This window comes from Aquarana catesbeiana, linkage group LG06 (assembly GCF_042186555.1).
Source record: "Aquarana catesbeiana isolate 2022-GZ linkage group LG06, ASM4218655v1, whole genome shotgun sequence".
NCBI lineage: Eukaryota > Metazoa > Chordata > Amphibia > Anura > Ranidae > Aquarana > Aquarana catesbeiana.
The window spans coordinates 60,480,820-60,498,333 of NC_133329.1; the positions used below are offsets into that span (position 1 = coordinate 60,480,820).

Here is a 17,514-nt window from a genome sequence, read left to right on the forward strand (position 1 = left end):
GGAATGCTGGGGTGTTAACAGCTCACCAACACCAGAGGTAAGTAAATCGGGGACTAGGGCGGTGGGGAGGGTGTCTGGTATTAATTGACCTTTACACTCCAAAGACATGCTGGTAGGTTAATTGGCTCCTGTCTAAATTGGCCCTAGTATGTATGAATGTGAGTTAGGGACCTTAGATTGTAAGCTCCTTAGGGTAGGGACCGGTGTGAATGTACAATGTTTATGTAAAGCGCTGCATAAATTGACAGCGCTATATACGTACCTTAAATAAATAAATAAAATAAATAACACTTTGAGTAACACTTACAGGTTGTGTTCCTCCCCCAGCCTGTGACCGGACAGTAAAGATCAAGCAGGAGACTGATGAGCTCTTTCTGCTGCCCTCTCCTCCTATCAGTATGTTCCCTGTTAGCACATTAGCAATGCAGCACAACTGATTGGCTCTGTGTGCTGCTTATCCTTAGTCTGAGCTCTGCAGTACAGGGGACTGCAAGAAGCTGATACAAAGTCAGATTCAGTTTATACTGCTTATAATTGAAAAAAAAAAAAAAAGATGTATTTATTGTATTACATTTATTGATATATTAATGAACACAGACCCGCATTATTTGCATATTTAAAAAAAAAAAAGTACATACTCAAATTTTTTCCAGTGCACAGTAGGGTGTGGTGAAACATTTGCACGGCAATGTGAATGCAACCCAAATGTTTTTATACTGTATTTTATGTTTCCAGATCCTTATTAAAAATAAACCCATTAAAACATATTTTGCTACCAGGAACAGTAAAGATGATAGAATTACACGCACTTGACAGTGAGTTATTTTTAAAGTCAGTGAAGGGTCAGGAATGTTGTAAAGATACACATCAGATCTTTGGGGAAATGGCAGAAGAACCTGTCCACCTGCATGAGCTTCCTCATATGAGAAACTGAGAAGGGGAAAACCAAGAAGACAAACCCACCGCCTGGACAGTTGTATTATTTTGATTTTCAATCATATGTTGCTTTGCCTTCAATGTGAAGACTTCCAATGACTTCATCTCAGACGCAATTTACAATGCTATAGACCTGGCCAGGGTCAATAAGGTAAGCAAGATATTTCTACGCTTCATAATTTCTGAGTCTTTTACTTGTCTAAGGCAGTCATTTTCAACCAAGGTTCTGTGGATCACTAGGGTTCCTCCAGAGGTTGGTAAGGGTTCTTTGAGCTGTGAGCAATTTTTGCCTCTCAGATATGTTCTCGCTGATACCAATTTTTTTCAGCTCTGTGTAATGCCCCGTACACATGGTCGGCTTTTCCGACGGAAAATGTGTGATAGGACCTTGTTGTCGGAAATTCCGACCGTGTGTAGGCTCCATCACACATTTTCCATCGGAATTTCCGACACACAAAGTTTGAGAGCAGGCTATAAAATTTTCCGACAACAAAATCCGTTGTTTCGGAAATTCCGATCGTGTGTACACAAATCCGACGCACAAAGTGCCACGCATGCTCAGAATAAATTAAGAGACGAAAGCTATTGGCTACTGCCCCGTTTATAGTCCCGACGTACGTGTTTTACGTCACCGCGTTCAGAATGATCGGATTTTCCGATAACCTTGTGTGACCGCGTGTACGCAAGACAAGTTTGAGCGAACATCCGTCGGAAAAAATCCATGGATTTTGATGTCGGAATGTCCGATCAATGTCCGACCGTGTGTACAGGTCATAAGAGGGTATTGTTCTTAGTGACTCACATGTGTAAGGGGAATTCTTTTTATTGACCACTAGGATAAGGGGAGTCTTCTCCAACTGACCACCAATGTAAAGAGGGCGCCTTCTCCTAGTGACCAATAATCTAACATATTATCTTCCACTGACCACCAATGTAAGAGCGAGCCTTCTCTTACTGACCACTAAGGAAAGGGGCCACCTCCCACTGACCACCAATTTAAGAGCGAGCCTTCTCTTACTGACCACTAAGGAAAGGGGCCACCTCCCACTGACCACCAATTTAAGAGCGAGCCTTCTCTTACTGACCACTAAGGAAAGGGGCCACCTCCCACTGACCACCAATGTAAGAGCGAGCCTTCTCTTACTGACCACTAATAAAAGGGACCTCCTCCAACTGACCACCAATGTAAGAGTGAGCCTTCTCTTACTGACCACTAATGAAAGGTGCCTTTTCCCACTGATTACAAATAAAAGGGTGTCTTCTCCCACTGATCACTAATGAAAGGGGGCCTTCTCTCACTGACCATCAATGTAAAGGGGGAGCCTTTTCACACTTATCAACCAATGAAAGAGGGGCCTTCTCCTACTTACCAGTTACCACCAATCTAACATTCATATTCCACTGACCGCCAATGTAAAGGCAAGTATTCTCTTACTGACCAGTAATGAAACGGTGTCTTCTCCCACTGACCACTAATGAAAGGGGGCCCTCTCTCACTGACCACTAATATGAGGGGGAGTGAAAAAACTCAAGCGCTGAAATGGGTTACCCAGTATATATTAGGTAGAGAACAATTTGTGAAAGTCATTTTATAAAAGTAAGCTGCTACCAATCTCAAGTGTTCAGACACCCACAAACGTAAAGAAAAAAATATAATTGAAGCGCTTAACTAAGGAAACAATCTCGTGCACAGCTCTCCTAACATAAACGAGATGAATTGATTCAGTGTGTGAACCACCAAACTATAATCATGCATGAAATCGCATGGGAAAACGCATAAAAAAAATACATAAAAAACGTGAAAAAAAAACAGTATGTGACAAAATACATTTGTGCTCTGTGTATAAGTGTACTTATATAAACTCAATGTAACAGATTAGCCATCAAAGACATACATGCATAAATTAGCATGTGATTCAAATAATATTATTCAAGTGTTAAACATGCACATACCATAAAGCAATAAGCATAAATTTATCCATGTATACGTGTTGATGCTCATGAGATATTATTCCTATGGACAATTCATAGTGATAGAAGTTGTTGAAAAATTGCTGCCAATATTATAAATAGAAAATGTTCTTAAACACAAATCCTAATATTTAACCCAGTAGTTCATTAGTTGGACAAGATGTAAGGGTTAAATCTTTGATGATAATCACTTTGTTCATCAGTGCCTTTCGGAATAACATTTCCCAAGTATATATATTAACTTGCGCTTTGGTTCACTTTGTAGCAATCTCAGCAACCAGATGAATCATGCAAAGGAAACAGAAAATATCATTGCGCAATGAACAAACTGGATAACAGAGGGTAGTAATCACAGAGATCCTGAGTCCTGTCCTGTCCCTGAGCTACTTACTTACTGTATCAAAAATAAAATAAGATATATGGTTTTTGTCTTAATATCTACCTAAAAATCACATTTCTAACTTCATATTGTACTTATTTGTAGCGTATATACTGAAATTTGTACTTAAAACTGTGATTTTGTAACTTTCGGAAATGCCAGTAAAAACGTGGCGGTGCCAGTAAATTTTAGGAGTTGTGCCAGTAAATTTCAATCTGGTAGGTTGGCAACACTGGTCCATAGGAATATTAGCTCATGAGCATCAAAACGTATACACGGATACATTTATGCTTATTGCTTTATGGTATGTGCATGGTTTAACACTTGAATAATATTATTTGAATTACATGCTATCACATGCTAATTTATGCATGTATGTCTTTGATGGCTAATCTGTTACATTGAATTTATATAAGTACGCTTATACACAGAGCACGAATGTATTTTGTCACATACTGTTTTTTTTTCACATGTTTTTTTATGTATTTTTTTATGCGTTTTCCCATGCGATTTCATGCATGATCATAGTTTGATGGTTCACACACTGAATCAATTCATCTCATTTATGTAAGGAGAGCTGTGCACGAGATTGTTTCCTTAGTTAAGCGCTTCAATTATATTTTTTTCTTTAATACGAGGGGGAGCTTTCTCCCACTGACCACCAATGTAAAGGGGAGCCTTCTCCCACTGACCATCAGTGTAATAGGGCGTACACACGGTCGGACTTTGTTCGGACATTCCGACAACAAAATCCTAGGATTTTTTCCGACGGATGTTGGCTCAAACTTTTTTTGTCTACACACGGTCGCACAAAGTTGTCGGAAAATCCGATCGTTCTAAACGCGGTGACGTAAAACACGTACGTCGGGACTATAAACGGGGCAGTGGCCAATAGCTTTCATCTCTTTATTTATTCTGAGCATGCGTGGCACTTTGTCCGTCGGATTTGTGTACACGCGATCGGAATTTCCGACAACGGATCCCCACAAAAAAATGGGTGTTCCCTTCCTAATTCATACCAGGTTCTTTACGTAGGGCCGGGACAAGGGGTGGGCAGGAGGGAGCAGCTGCCCTGGGCACTGTGGTATTATGTGAGGTGGGAAGATGCCACAAGGTGATGGGGGATTTGTTTTGGGAGGGGGGAATTTGGGATGCAGCAGGGGGTTAGAATTGTTCCAGGAGTGAAAATTTAATGAGGGGGTGCCAGGAGTGGTGCTTTTGGGGGATTTGTGTTGGGAAAGGGGGATGGGAGAGAGGATTTGTACTGGGAAGGGGGATTTGTGCTAGAAGAGGTGATATGGTAGAGAAGGGATGGAATTTGTGCCAGAAGGGGAATTTTTTGGGGGGCAGGGGTGTTTCTGCTAGTAGGGATGATTGGAGGGGGGGGGGGATTTGTGCAGGGAGGAGGGATTTGGAATGCGGGAAAGAGCATGCATACTTGGAGGGGAAATTTGAGGGGTAGAGGATTTGTGGTAGAGAAAGTGTTTTTTTTTGGGGGGGGGGGGTTGTGCTGTGGGTTTTTGAGGAGAGGATTGGAGCTGAGAGGGGGTATGAGGGGGCAAATATTTGTGCTGGGAGGGGGGATTTCAGCAGGGGTTCTGGGGGGAGGGGAAATTTATTCTTAGAGGGTAAACATGCGGGTTAGTGCTCAATTTTATTTTAGGGGGGTTTGTTGGCACATAATGCTCATACTTGGGGGGGCGCACATGGTTTGGTATGTTGTTGTGGAGGGGTAATGTAACCTGAATTTATGGGTGATTTCAATTCAAACAGTTGGGGCATCAATTTTACTGACAGTTACAGTAAAAATTCCATACATTTTTTGGATTTCGTCATTTATAGAGAAGGTACTAAATTATTAACCAAAACACATTTTAAAACATCAGACAGAAATGGCTTTATTCCTATTGACAGTTGCCACCACCCTCTCTGCATGAAAGCCATCCCCAAAGGACAGTTTCGGCGTATTCCCTGAATTTGTTCTAAATGGGATGATTTTCATCATCAAGCACAATTTTTGAAAGGGGGATTCATCCAGAAGGGGTATGATACTACATCCTTGGAACAGAGTGTACGAGAGGCTGCAGATTTAGATAGACAAGATCTGTTGGTACCCAAAAAAAGAAAAAGGGAAAATACATCGGAAAACCAATTAGCATTTCTAACCACTTTTTCAAAACAACATAACTGGGTTAAGAAAATCTTAATCAAACACTGGAAAACCATGAAAGAAGATACGGTATTGGGGACTTCTCTTCCTGATAAGCCAAGAGTGATTTTTTAGAAAAACTTGTACACTAAAAGATGTAGTGGCCTCTACTCCTGTTGAAAAGCCCAGTAATCCTAAAATGTTTGGAAATCTAAAGGGTTTCTACCCCTGTAGGAGATGTAAAGTCTGTGCCAATTCTAAACATCAGAACATCTTCTTTCTCCTCAAATGTGACCTCTTTTGCTCTGTACACACGACCGGTTTTGCCGTCGGAATAAACTCTGAAGGTGTTCTCTATCTAAGTTCACCTGAATTTTTGACGGAAAAAGTCCAATGGGGCATACACACGGTCGGAATATATGATGAACAGCTCCCATCTGACTTTTTCTGATGGACATTCCACTCGTGTGTACGTGGCATAAGAAATATGATAATAAAGACTTTACTTTACTTGCCATACAAAAGGGGGTGGTTTACCTCCTTCGTTCCTTCGTTGTAAATGTGGTTACCAATATGTGGGCAGAACCAAACCACTTTGGCCATCAGAGTAGGTGAACATTTAACCAACATTAAAAAAAGGATTTAGTGGACACAGTCTATCTAAGCATTTCTCTCCGTGCCATCATAAAAATCCGTCAACATTGGAGGTGATTGCGATAGAGAAATACACCCCACATTGGCGCGAGACCCAGTGGATATTTGACTGAGTGCTACCGATGCTGTGGACTCAATGTGGAGTGGGACATCAACTCCTTCATTAATAACTCTTGAGGGGTTGATGTCAGAGCACTTGACCCACCACTTCCGAGTATGAAATTTTCATCTACAAGTGTTATTTGTAGCATCTAGGGTAATGGTGTCCAAACTATGGCCCTCCAGTTGTTAAGGAACTACAACTCCCATCATGCCTAGTCATGTCTGTGAATGTCAGAGTTTTACAATGCCTCATGGGAAGTGTAGTTCCGCAACAGCTGGAGGGCCGTAGTTTGGACACCCCTGATCTAGGGTATCTATGGGCTACTGGCTCCTATAAGTTTTTCAGGAATACTAATACTGTTACATGTAAGTCTCCCTTCTGGCCAATTTACTAGTAAGTTATATATTGATACAAGTCTAGGTATTATATAGTTATACAGCTTTATACCAAATGGAGGTTCATCTTGAGAATTAATGTATAGATAATAGGGGTGCGCATCTTCACTGGTCTCATGATTTGATTCGATTACGATTATCTGGTCAACGATTCGATTCGATTCCGCAACGCATCACGATGCATCACGATTACCGACGAGCTCCCACTTCCGCTTGGGCTGCCTAGGCGGCCCTTCTTCCCTGCAATCTTCTGGGACACATCACAGTTCCCAGAAGATTGCCCGGCTGTGCAGGACAGTGCAGTGAGACATGCGCACCCGGCTGTGAAGCTGCAAGCTGTCACAGCCGGATGCCCACAGTAGTATTGCCAGCGCCGTGGACAGGTAGGGGAGAGAATGGAGGGTTTGGGTGGCCACGTCGCTGGATTGTGGGACAGGTGAGTGTCTTTTTATTAAAAGTCAGAAGATACACTTTTTTTGTAGCTGCTGACTTTTAATAAACAAAAAATTTACTAGGCGGCCCCTCCCTGCCAGCGATCTTCTGGGTCCCAGAAGATGGGCTGGCCAATGGCAGAGTGCAGTGCGGCTCGTGCAGTCTGCGCCCGGCTGTGAAGCCATAAGCTGTCACAGGCGGGTGTCACTGCCCACAGTAGATATGACGGCGCAGAGGAGAGGGAGAGGAACGAGGCTCCGTGCGGCCGCATCGATGGACCGTGGGACAGGTGAATGTCTGATTATTAAAAGTCAGCAGCTACACTTTTTGTAGCTGCTGACTTTTAATAAACCAAAAAAACGGGTGGAACTCCACTTTACGTAGTGCACTAATCTGGTGCACTACAAGGTACAGGAATTCACACACACGGCTGCTGGAAGGTCAGGAGGGATTACAATCCACAACTGACAAACAGCCCCGTGAAGTTCCTCTACTTTCTCTGTGACATTTCTCTGGGCTCCCCTGTTTGCACCTTCCAGCACACTAGGAGTTAACACAGTGGAATGTGCAAACTGGGAGGGGGGCAAAGAAATAATGTCACACAGCACATGTAGGAGACAGTGTAAGTAGAATACAAACACACTTGTACTCTACATACAGCTGATAAAATACCTGTGTGGTAAAAAAAATGCAGTAAAAATCCATTAAGCGCCCACTGCTGTATCTGCATTTTAAAATTTATGCAGCTGCATATCTTATTTTTGTCTGTGTAAATATAAATAACTGTGTTTTTGTCAAAATGGCTTTTGTTAATAAATACAATTGTAATCCATTAAGTGGTGATCGCTGTGTGTGTGTTTTTTTTTTTAAATATATGCATCATACCTCGTTTTTTTAGTCTGTGTGTAAAACTGTATAAGCCGGTCATGTGACTGCTCAGTCCGGTCCGCATCTCTCTCCTCTGTCTCATGTCTCTCTGATTCTCCTGATGTCAGTGGGATTTCTCAGCCCCGCCCACCAACTGTAGCTATCAGATCAGAAGAGAGGCGGGCGGGGCTGACGTCAGGAGGGACAGAGAGGAGAGGGACGGGCCGGACCGAGCAGTCACATGTACGCCGGATATACAGTTATATACACAACTAAAAACGAGGTATGAAGCTACATATATTTTTTAAAAAAACACATACAGCGATCACCACTGAATGGATTACTATTGAATTTAATAGCAAAAGCCATTTTGACAAAAAACGCTTGGAGTACACTTCCGGGAGGGGCGGGGCAAGTCGGGATGACGTCACACCCGACATCGATGTTTAGGGGGCTTGCATCGATGCCGCATCGGGGACCCCCGAATCGCAATGCATCGATGCAGCCATTAAATTCCACACCCCTAATAGATAAGCTGTTTGTAAAAGAATGGGAAGAGACCCATATGTAAGGAGCCTGAGATCTAATCATATTTTCTGCTATCCCCTATTGTGCTCGTTATAAGTTGGTATTTTTGTTCTGTCCACTTTTTATGCTTTGGACTATGATAATTACCAATTGAGGTCAAACATAAGTGTCGTAGGTTTAATGTTTTCAAACTTTTTCTAGCAGTCAGTTCCTAATCTATGTCAGATTGTTTTACATTTCCTACACTATACTGACACGCTGGGTCTTTAAAGTTTGGTTTTGCTAAATTTTTGCTAATTTTTAATTGTTTTTTTTAAATTTTATTTTCTCTTTTTGTCATTTCATTATCATTTTTTTTAATTTACTTTTTTTAATTTTATTTTATTTTTTACTTATTTCTATTTTCATTTATTTACTTATTTATTTATTTCAATATTATTATTATTTTTTTTTTATTACTTGATTTCTTTTTTCCTCCCCCTTTTTATTTTTTATTTTTGCATTGTCATTGCATCAGACTCAATCAATCCTTAAAGTCAATTAAATATTTTTTAACTGGCTGTGATATTTTAATTTTTAATTATAAAAAAAGTGATAGTTTCAGCACACACGTTGCTTGTTTAATGGTTGAAAACAGCAAGCAGCTTTATTTGTATTGCTAATTTGTCACACAGCAGGAACAGCAATCTCATTTCAGAAGAAGGAGAGTTGTTTATTTTCCTTCATTGGGGCTCACATTGATTTTACAATTACACATCGCTTTTTAGATATATACATTATAAGTATATAGGTGCAATTTTACAATTTTACAAACATATTTAAAAGAGTTCTGTTTTACACTTTGTCAACTAAAAAAAAAGGTTTTTGTGATAAATGGACTGTCTAAGGAAAATCAATTTGATGATTTTTTTTTTTTTTTTTACTTAGGGTCAGCCCTTTGTGTGAATATTCGCCCTTGTGTTCCACCAAAACCGAAAGAACTTCCGACCCCGCCAAGGGCATCAGGGGCTAGGGAACCGGGGCTGAGAAAACTTTCAACATCAAGGGACGGCTCCTGTTCTGGTGTGATCTCAGCATTGAATACACCCATACAGTCAGCAAAGATGGCAGATCCTTGTGATATGGGTAAGAAATCTGAGGCCCTTGAATTTTTATGACTATGGATATCTATCATGTAAACATTGCATTCATTTTTTGCATTCATTTTTTTTAACCTCTTGCCAACCACCTCATATAGGATTACGGTGGCAGCGCGACCCTCCTTTCAGGTAGGGTGTGCGCAGGGGTCACTCGGCAGATTACAGCTAGTGAGGAGGAAGTGGGGGGGGGGGGGGGGGGGGGCGACTCTGTATTGTGCTATGTGTGTCTTACGGATGGACACACAGAGCCAGCTAGAGAGCGAGCATGCACGAGTGCCCCCATAGCAAGCCCCTTGCTATGGGGCATTTGGCAGAGGAGGATCGGGGGCTGTTCTGTGCAAAAACCATTGCATAGAGCAGGTAAATTATAACAAGTTTGTTAATTTTTTTTTAATCTGAATGTTTACAATCACTTTAATGAAGTTCTGTATTCGTTAATATATTATTTAATTTAAATTCAAATTTATTAAAAAATTGCTCTGTTGCTGACCAGAAATATTGCTATATACTTACTTATACCAGTTGCTTAGTCCATAGTACAATGCTCAGCATTGTATAAAGTGTTTTTTAAGGGTGAAGGTTTTTTTTACCTTCACACATTTAATGCATGAAGGTAAAAAGCCTCCTGTGTGCAGTGCCACCCACCCCCTAGCCCCCCAATCCTTACCTGAGCCCCCTCCGATCCAGCGATGTTCTTGATAGCCTCAGCTGTATGGGGATTCTCCGCCCTCATTGGCTGAGACAGCAGAAGGAGCCCATTGGCTCCCACTGCTGTCAATCACAGCCAGTGAGCCAATGAGGAGAGAGCATGGGGGGGAGCTGAGGCTCTATGTGTCTTATGGACACTCGGGAGCAAGCACGCAGCAATGCCCCCAGGGCTTTCTCTGGGGGCCCTGCTCAAGGGGGAGGAGCCAGAAGAGCCGGCAGAGGACCCAAAAAAAAGAGGATTGGAGCTGCTCTGTGCAAAACCACTGCACAGAGCAGGTAAGTATATTTAAAAAAAAAAAAGAATAGCAAAGCTTTTAATATCACTTTAAGCATGTATCAATAATTATTTCCTCTTTTTCCAGATCCTCCAGGAGTTAATGGAATTTGTGATGAGATACTCTGCCGGTTAGGAATGAAAAAGTACAAGAAGTCAAAGATGACTGTCAGTAACATTTTAACAATTGGACGCGATAGTCTAAAGGACATTGACCTTCGTACTATAGAAGATGCTCCATGGTATTTCCTAAGAAAGCTTATGTCGCTAAATGTGAATGCACGGAGAACACACATAGAGGAATCAGAATTGGATCTGAACATAGAATTTTCAAATCCATCATCTGAAAGTATGGACTTCAACAGTTCAGGATATCTCCATCCCCTAGATGTCCTGTGCATTCTTCTGCATTGCTCAGACAGCTTTTTACAACAGGAGATTGTGACAAAACTGTCTATGTGTCAGTTTGCAGTACCCCTGCTACTCCCAGATTGCAGTGGTTCGAAACGCACCTACATGTTGTGGGCATTGAGGGACATTGTTAAAAAATGGAGACCCCATTCACTAGAAGATAGGAATAGTTTTAGGGAAGACAATGTGGTGAATATCCAGATGCCAGTTTTTTCTTTTGTGAGGCTAGAAGATTGCCGCTTATCCAAATCTGCCATCCTGAACCAAATACTAACACCACCCCAGCAGTATCATAATTTCTTCATACACCGAGACATGGAAGGTGGATACGTTAAAAAAAAACTCTCCAACGGCTTGGTAGAAATGTTTTGGTATTTGCCTGTTGGTCAAGAAAACTCTGACATTTTTCCAGAGCCCATTGCAGTTACAAACCTACATGGCCATATCTCTTCTTATTGGACACAGTTCAGCTTCTTAACCCAGATATCGTCTGCAGTTTTCATATTTGCAGACAGTGTTAGCGAGACAGAGTGCATACAGTTGTCCAAGCTTGGAGATGCCAACAGCAAATATTTCTTTGTTTCACAAAACCTAGAAATAAACAACAGTACATTACAGTCATTGAACTCAGCATTAAACATAGATGACGGGCATTTTATACAAAAGAAGAATAGGAATGATGCCGCTTTGGCTCGACAGCTACAGAACACAATGAAAGAGTTCATTAAAAAACCCACCAAGCAGGTCACCTTGGAGAAGATGGCAGAGACCGCTTGTGAACTTGGAATTCATGTAGACGAACTCTCCAAAGAATGTCAGTCAGCAAAAAAGAGAGCATTAAAAATAACTAAAAGAATCTATCACGTAGCAGGGTATAAAAAGGAAACAATGAAACTACAGGGAGATCTATGTAAAGAACTGGCCAGAACCAGAGCAGAAATATGTAGAATGAGAAGGCAAGGGGAGGAAAATTCCCAACTCTACAGGGAAAAACTTGAAAATAGAAGGATAGAATTAATCAGACAGCAGTATTCGCATACTCCATCTGCAGGCAGTGTTGCCTTCACAGAGGCAATATCACAGAAGAATTGCTTAGAGAGGTACTATTTTCTAAAATGGATGAAGATTTTCCTTGATTCAATTGCTAGAACCAACCTATTAAAATTACAGAACGTGTACAAAGACAGCGAAGATATCAAAAAGCTAGACTTAATCATGTCCAAGAGCTCTCTGGGTGTTGAGCACTTCATACGAGAGTTGGGTCAGTTTTATGATGCTGAATGCAATCTTTTAAAAAATAATGATATTCAGAATGAGGAACGAAAATTTAACAAGCTCCCGGAAATTGCAGCAGAACTTTTACTGGATGGCTTGCCACTGGAACTGATTGATGGAGATTCCTCCAGTATACCACTGGAATGGATAACTAATGTTTTGAGTGAGCTAGACAAGAAGACAGGAGGCCAGTGCCGAATTAGAGTTATAACTGTCCTGGGGGTGCAGAGCACAGAAAAATCAACCCTTCTGAATGCCATGTTTGGTTTGCAGTTCCTGGCCAGTGGGCTATGTACAAGAGGAGCCTTCATGACACTTATTAAAGTTGAAGAGAACTTTCAGCAGGAGCTAGGCTGTTCTTTCATTTTGGTACTTGACACAGAAGGTTTGAAAGCTCCAGAGTTGTCTTCCCTGGATGGATCTGACCAACGTGACAATGAATTAGCAACTCTAGTTGTTGGCTTGAGTGACATTACAATCATAAACTTTTCCATAGAAAATGCAGCAGAAATGAAGGATATTTTACAGACTGTAGTCCATGCATTTCTAAGGATGGAAACCATTGCCAAAAAACCCAAATACTACTTCCTACATCAGAATGTCTCTGATGTTGCTGCTAGTGCGCAATGCTTAAGAGATAGAAGGAAGATTATGGACGACCTTGATGAAATGACAAGGACTGCAGCAAAGATGGCAAAAAAGAACGGGATCAAGTCTTTTTCCGATGTTCTGGATGCTGACCATGAGAACCATAGCTGGTACATTCCTGGTCTCTGGCATGGTGTCCCACCAATGTCTTCAGTAAGTACAGGTTACAGTTACAAGGTTTATGAATTTAAAAAATACCTACTACATGTCATGAAAACATCTGAAAGACAGGCCCAAAGCTGGAGCGAGTTTTCGAAATGGATAAGAAGCTTGTGGGAGGACGTGCAATATGAAAACTTTATCTTCAATTTCAGAAACAGCCTGGTGGCAGATGCCTATGATCAACTACATGTATAATGTATATAGTATAAAGTATGTATAAAGTATAATGAGCTGAAGTGGAAATTCAGCAAAGTTATGTTTAAATGGATGCAGGAAACAGAAAATATAATCCGGAATCAGCCAAATTCACAGAAAGAGCTGAGCGCAGATGCAATTAATAATATGTACGAGATACTTCAGAGCGAAGAGAAGAGCACGCGGGAAGCTTTAGAAAGGTATTTTGATGATGGATCTGAAAACGCCAATGCCCATCTGATAGAAAGATACAGAGAAGAATTTCTCCGGAGCGTAAGCTCCTTAAGGAAACAACTTGAAGATGATGTAAAGCAGAGATTAAATGAATATTGGCAAATTCAGAGAGGGAAGGCTATGATTCAAACAAATCAGAATAAATTTATGTAAGTTATTGAAAAGAAAGCTGCAAGCAAATACCAAACCCTCAAAAACTGTGAAGACTTGCTTAATCACGATGAAGAGTTTGAGAAAATATGGAACGAAACATTTATAGAAATAAAACTTATTAGCCTGCATATACGCAACATTGATCAAGAAATCCTACACCAACTTAGAAGGGACATGGGGCACAGCATAGGAGCCATAACTATGAAGTTGCACGATATACACAACTTGAAAGAATATGAAAAGAAATGCTTTGTAGCCCAGCCAATTCACCTTGACGCAAGTTGGTACAACACAGCCTCTAAAACAATCTCAAGCAAATATCCTGATAATAGATTGGTTCAAATGAATAAGTATGTGAATGCACTGCTGCTCAAGTGCAAATTGCACGTCAGTGCTAAAATGAACACAAAAGAGGATTACCATGACACCTATTGCCAAAAGCTTTTAAATATGGTAAACAAAGAACTCCAAGAGAGTGCTGCTCAGAAACTCCATATATCACCTCAGTTTGAGTTAGACTTGAAACTTCATGTCTTGGGGAGAGCGGCTCCCATGTTCCAGAAGATGCACGAGGACTTCATCCAAGAGAATGATCCAAGGATCAGCTTGGAGAAGTTAAAACCTCAGTATCTCGCCACCTTTAGGAATATATTCCTTGAGAAATATCAATGTAAAAAGAGGGCAGAGGACTTTTGCCGTTCTTGCCTGAACCCCTCAATAGTAGAATTTATCTATAAAAACCTTGGGAGAGAAATAGTGGATGATATTTTGCTCAGTGAACACTCCAAAGAATACAGTAGTCGAATGTTTTTCCAGTTCAACCTGCTTAAAAATTTGCTGGAAGAAAAGGACTTTGACCAATATATGATATATATTAATAATTATGATGTGTTTGTGAAGAGAAAAATTCAAGCACATATAGTAGACAATTATGAGAAACGTGGTGGTCTTAACAATTTACATGAGAAAATTATTCATAAAATCACACATGTGGTCAACAATGCTTTGAAAGATCCAACTGTACAAGAAAGTACAAATGTCTCTTCCTTTTTGAAAATGTTTTGTAAGCTTTTGCAAAAAGAATTAGTCATTCCGAGGAGAGCTATGAATGTGATTTTATTCCAGAACAATGACAAGGCCCAGCAATTTTCTGAATACATTCAATCTTCCTTCTCTAAACAGGTGGATGAGATTTTATTAGAAATGAATTCTCTAGACATTGACTATGTGCTTTCCATGGTCACTCTGAATCCGCAGGATCAGCTGTTTAAGAGAATTTTTGGATGTGCAAGCTATGTCCATTCTGTAAAGTTCCTTGTGAAGCTGGAGGACATGACCACACCGAGCATTTTGCATCAGTGCACCGACCTCAGGGGCTTGCAGGATACAAAGACCTTGAAACTAATGTCCTATGTAACTCCATATGCTCCACCGATGTGGTAGGAAATGGATGCTTCAGAAATTCATACACACAATGGGTCCCTGAGCGTTACAAAGAATACCGTAAATTCTTTCCAGACTGGGTCATTCAATCTGACCCAGGCATCAATGCCTCAGATTACTGGAAGTTTATCCTAAAAGAATTTAATGACCAGATTGCAGAAGAATTTGATGCAATACCAGCCGAAATCCCAATAAACTGGAGAAAAATAACAAAAGAGCAAGCCATGAAAAGTCTAAGGGATTCATTTAATCTTTAACCCATTTATGCTGTCTACCAGCCTCCTGTTGAGTAGGCTTTAATTCTCGGGAAGCAGCATGGCTTCTGTATTATGTGGAGATCCCTAGTTAAAGCGTGTGATCTGAAACCAGCAGAATGCTCCCCTGATCATTAAAGCCCACTTAAAGGGCCTATCAGGTATTTATGGCCAATTAAAGGACTGCTACTGGTGAAAGCTTTTGTAATGTTACCTTTGTGAGAAATCTGATACTGTAAACCAGGACCAGAGGATTGATATACAATATTCTGTAAAAAAAAAAAGTTCAAAGAGTGTGTAAAGTAGAACCAACGGTAAAACATTTAAACATTTTTTTTCCATTTGGGGGGCTTTATATAACCCCCTGTCATTTTTTTGCTCTCTGTTTCCCATTAATGGGGACATTTCCCTTAACATCCTGTCCCAAAGCCCCGACAGGAAGTGTGAAAAAAATCCCTCCAAAATGAAAGTATCCCTGGTTATCACTAGAACTAGTGTCCACATTGAAAGATTTCCCCTCTATTCCAGTTCTGGTGACAAACCCAAATTAGTGATTTTCTTTCACTTTCACTCTCATGGAAAATGGTCATCAGGAGCAATAGAGAGGATGAATCTTCCTTATGGGGGCACAGACAACAATAAAAACCTGACAGGGGTCCCAATTCCTCTCCATGCTATCCAAAACTTTAAAAAAAAAATTGGCTTTAGTTATATTTTAGAGGGAATGTATAATGTTAAACTGAAAGTTTGATGCTAATAAATGAAAAGTTTGATGCAAATAAATTATAAATGTAATAATGTTTAAAAAATAAATCTATCTATTTATTCTATGTATAGTTTGTGAGTTATACAAATGTGGACCCCTGACCATCACACCTACAGCATATCAGCATGCTAGACCTCTCATTTAATAATCATGGCTATTAATATGGAGTTGGCCTCCTTTTGTGACTTCCACATCCTCCACTCTTTTGGGAGGGCTTTCCACAAGATTTTGGAGGGTGTCTGTGAGCATTTGTGTCTATTCAGACAAAAGAACATTTGTGAGGCCAGGTACTGATGTTGGATGAGAAGACCTGGCTCTTAATTGGTGTTCCAATTCATGATTTGTATCTGCTGCGCTTGGTAAACAAAATAACAAAGCACTAGGTTTAGCTGCTCGCACAATGTTGGTGAAAAGTCAACAACATTGGATAAAAAAAAGGTACAGGTGCAGCACTTAAACATCAATTTATAACATGATAGTCCATAAGGCAAAAAAAAAAGTCCACAGAAATTATTCAGAAAGAAACGGCCCCTGGAGTGAAGTGCAGCTGCAAAGAGCACAAGTGATAAGTCCATCACCAACGCCCAAACACACTGACTCTTATGCCCGTACACACGATTTGATTATCGGACGAATGATTGTTCATTTTTTTGTTGGCATGCTAATCTCACGTCGAATCTGATGAGTTTACTAAAGTCACGAAAATTCCCGTACGACAGAATAAAAATTCGGAAGTGATGTCATGTGTTGTAATGCATTTGTATTGCATTTTCGAGCAATAGTTGTACTAATTAAACGAAAATTGAACGATCTGTCATCATACGAAAAAACTTTCCGTACATGTCCGATAGAATAATATCAGATGAACTGTCCTGATCGGCTCCCGAAAGCTCTGTACTAACGATCCGATTATCGTACGATCGATTCGAATGTGGCATTTTTTGTACGATTTTCAGAACGTATGTACGGGGCTTTACCCCCCTCTTAGACCCTCATTCAGTGGCGGAATTATAGGGGTCGCTGAGGTTGCCATGGCGACCGGGCCCCTTGCTGTAGGGGGCCCTTGAGGGCCCCCTGTATACAGTACTTTGATAGGAGGAGCGGAGACAAGCTCCCCGTCCTAAGCCGAACTATATTTGGCACTGTGCAGGGAGCTGCTCACATTGATTACAAAGTGAAAGCACAGTGCTGTGCTCTTTGTCTCCCCGTACAGTGCAGTACCCGACAGGAAGAGATAAGGTAAAGGTCTGCCGTTTTTTATCTACTGTATGTGTGTTTATATGTGTGTGAGCATGTATGTATATGTGCATGTGTGTGTGTATGTGCATGTGTGTGAGCATGTATGTATATGTGTGTATGTATGTGTATTCAGTGGCGGTGCGTCCATAGAGGCGCATGGGCGCCGCCCCCTCTCTCCAGGCACCCCTCTATCACAAAT

General features: G+C 40.8%; 1 pseudogene; it reads left to right on the forward strand.

Annotated features, from left to right (window-relative positions):
• The first annotated feature begins 955 nt into the window (after positions 1-955).
• Positions 956-16,814, forward strand: LOC141148515 (up-regulator of cell proliferation-like; annotated as a pseudogene).
• Positions 16,815-17,514: the final 700 nt, after the last annotated feature.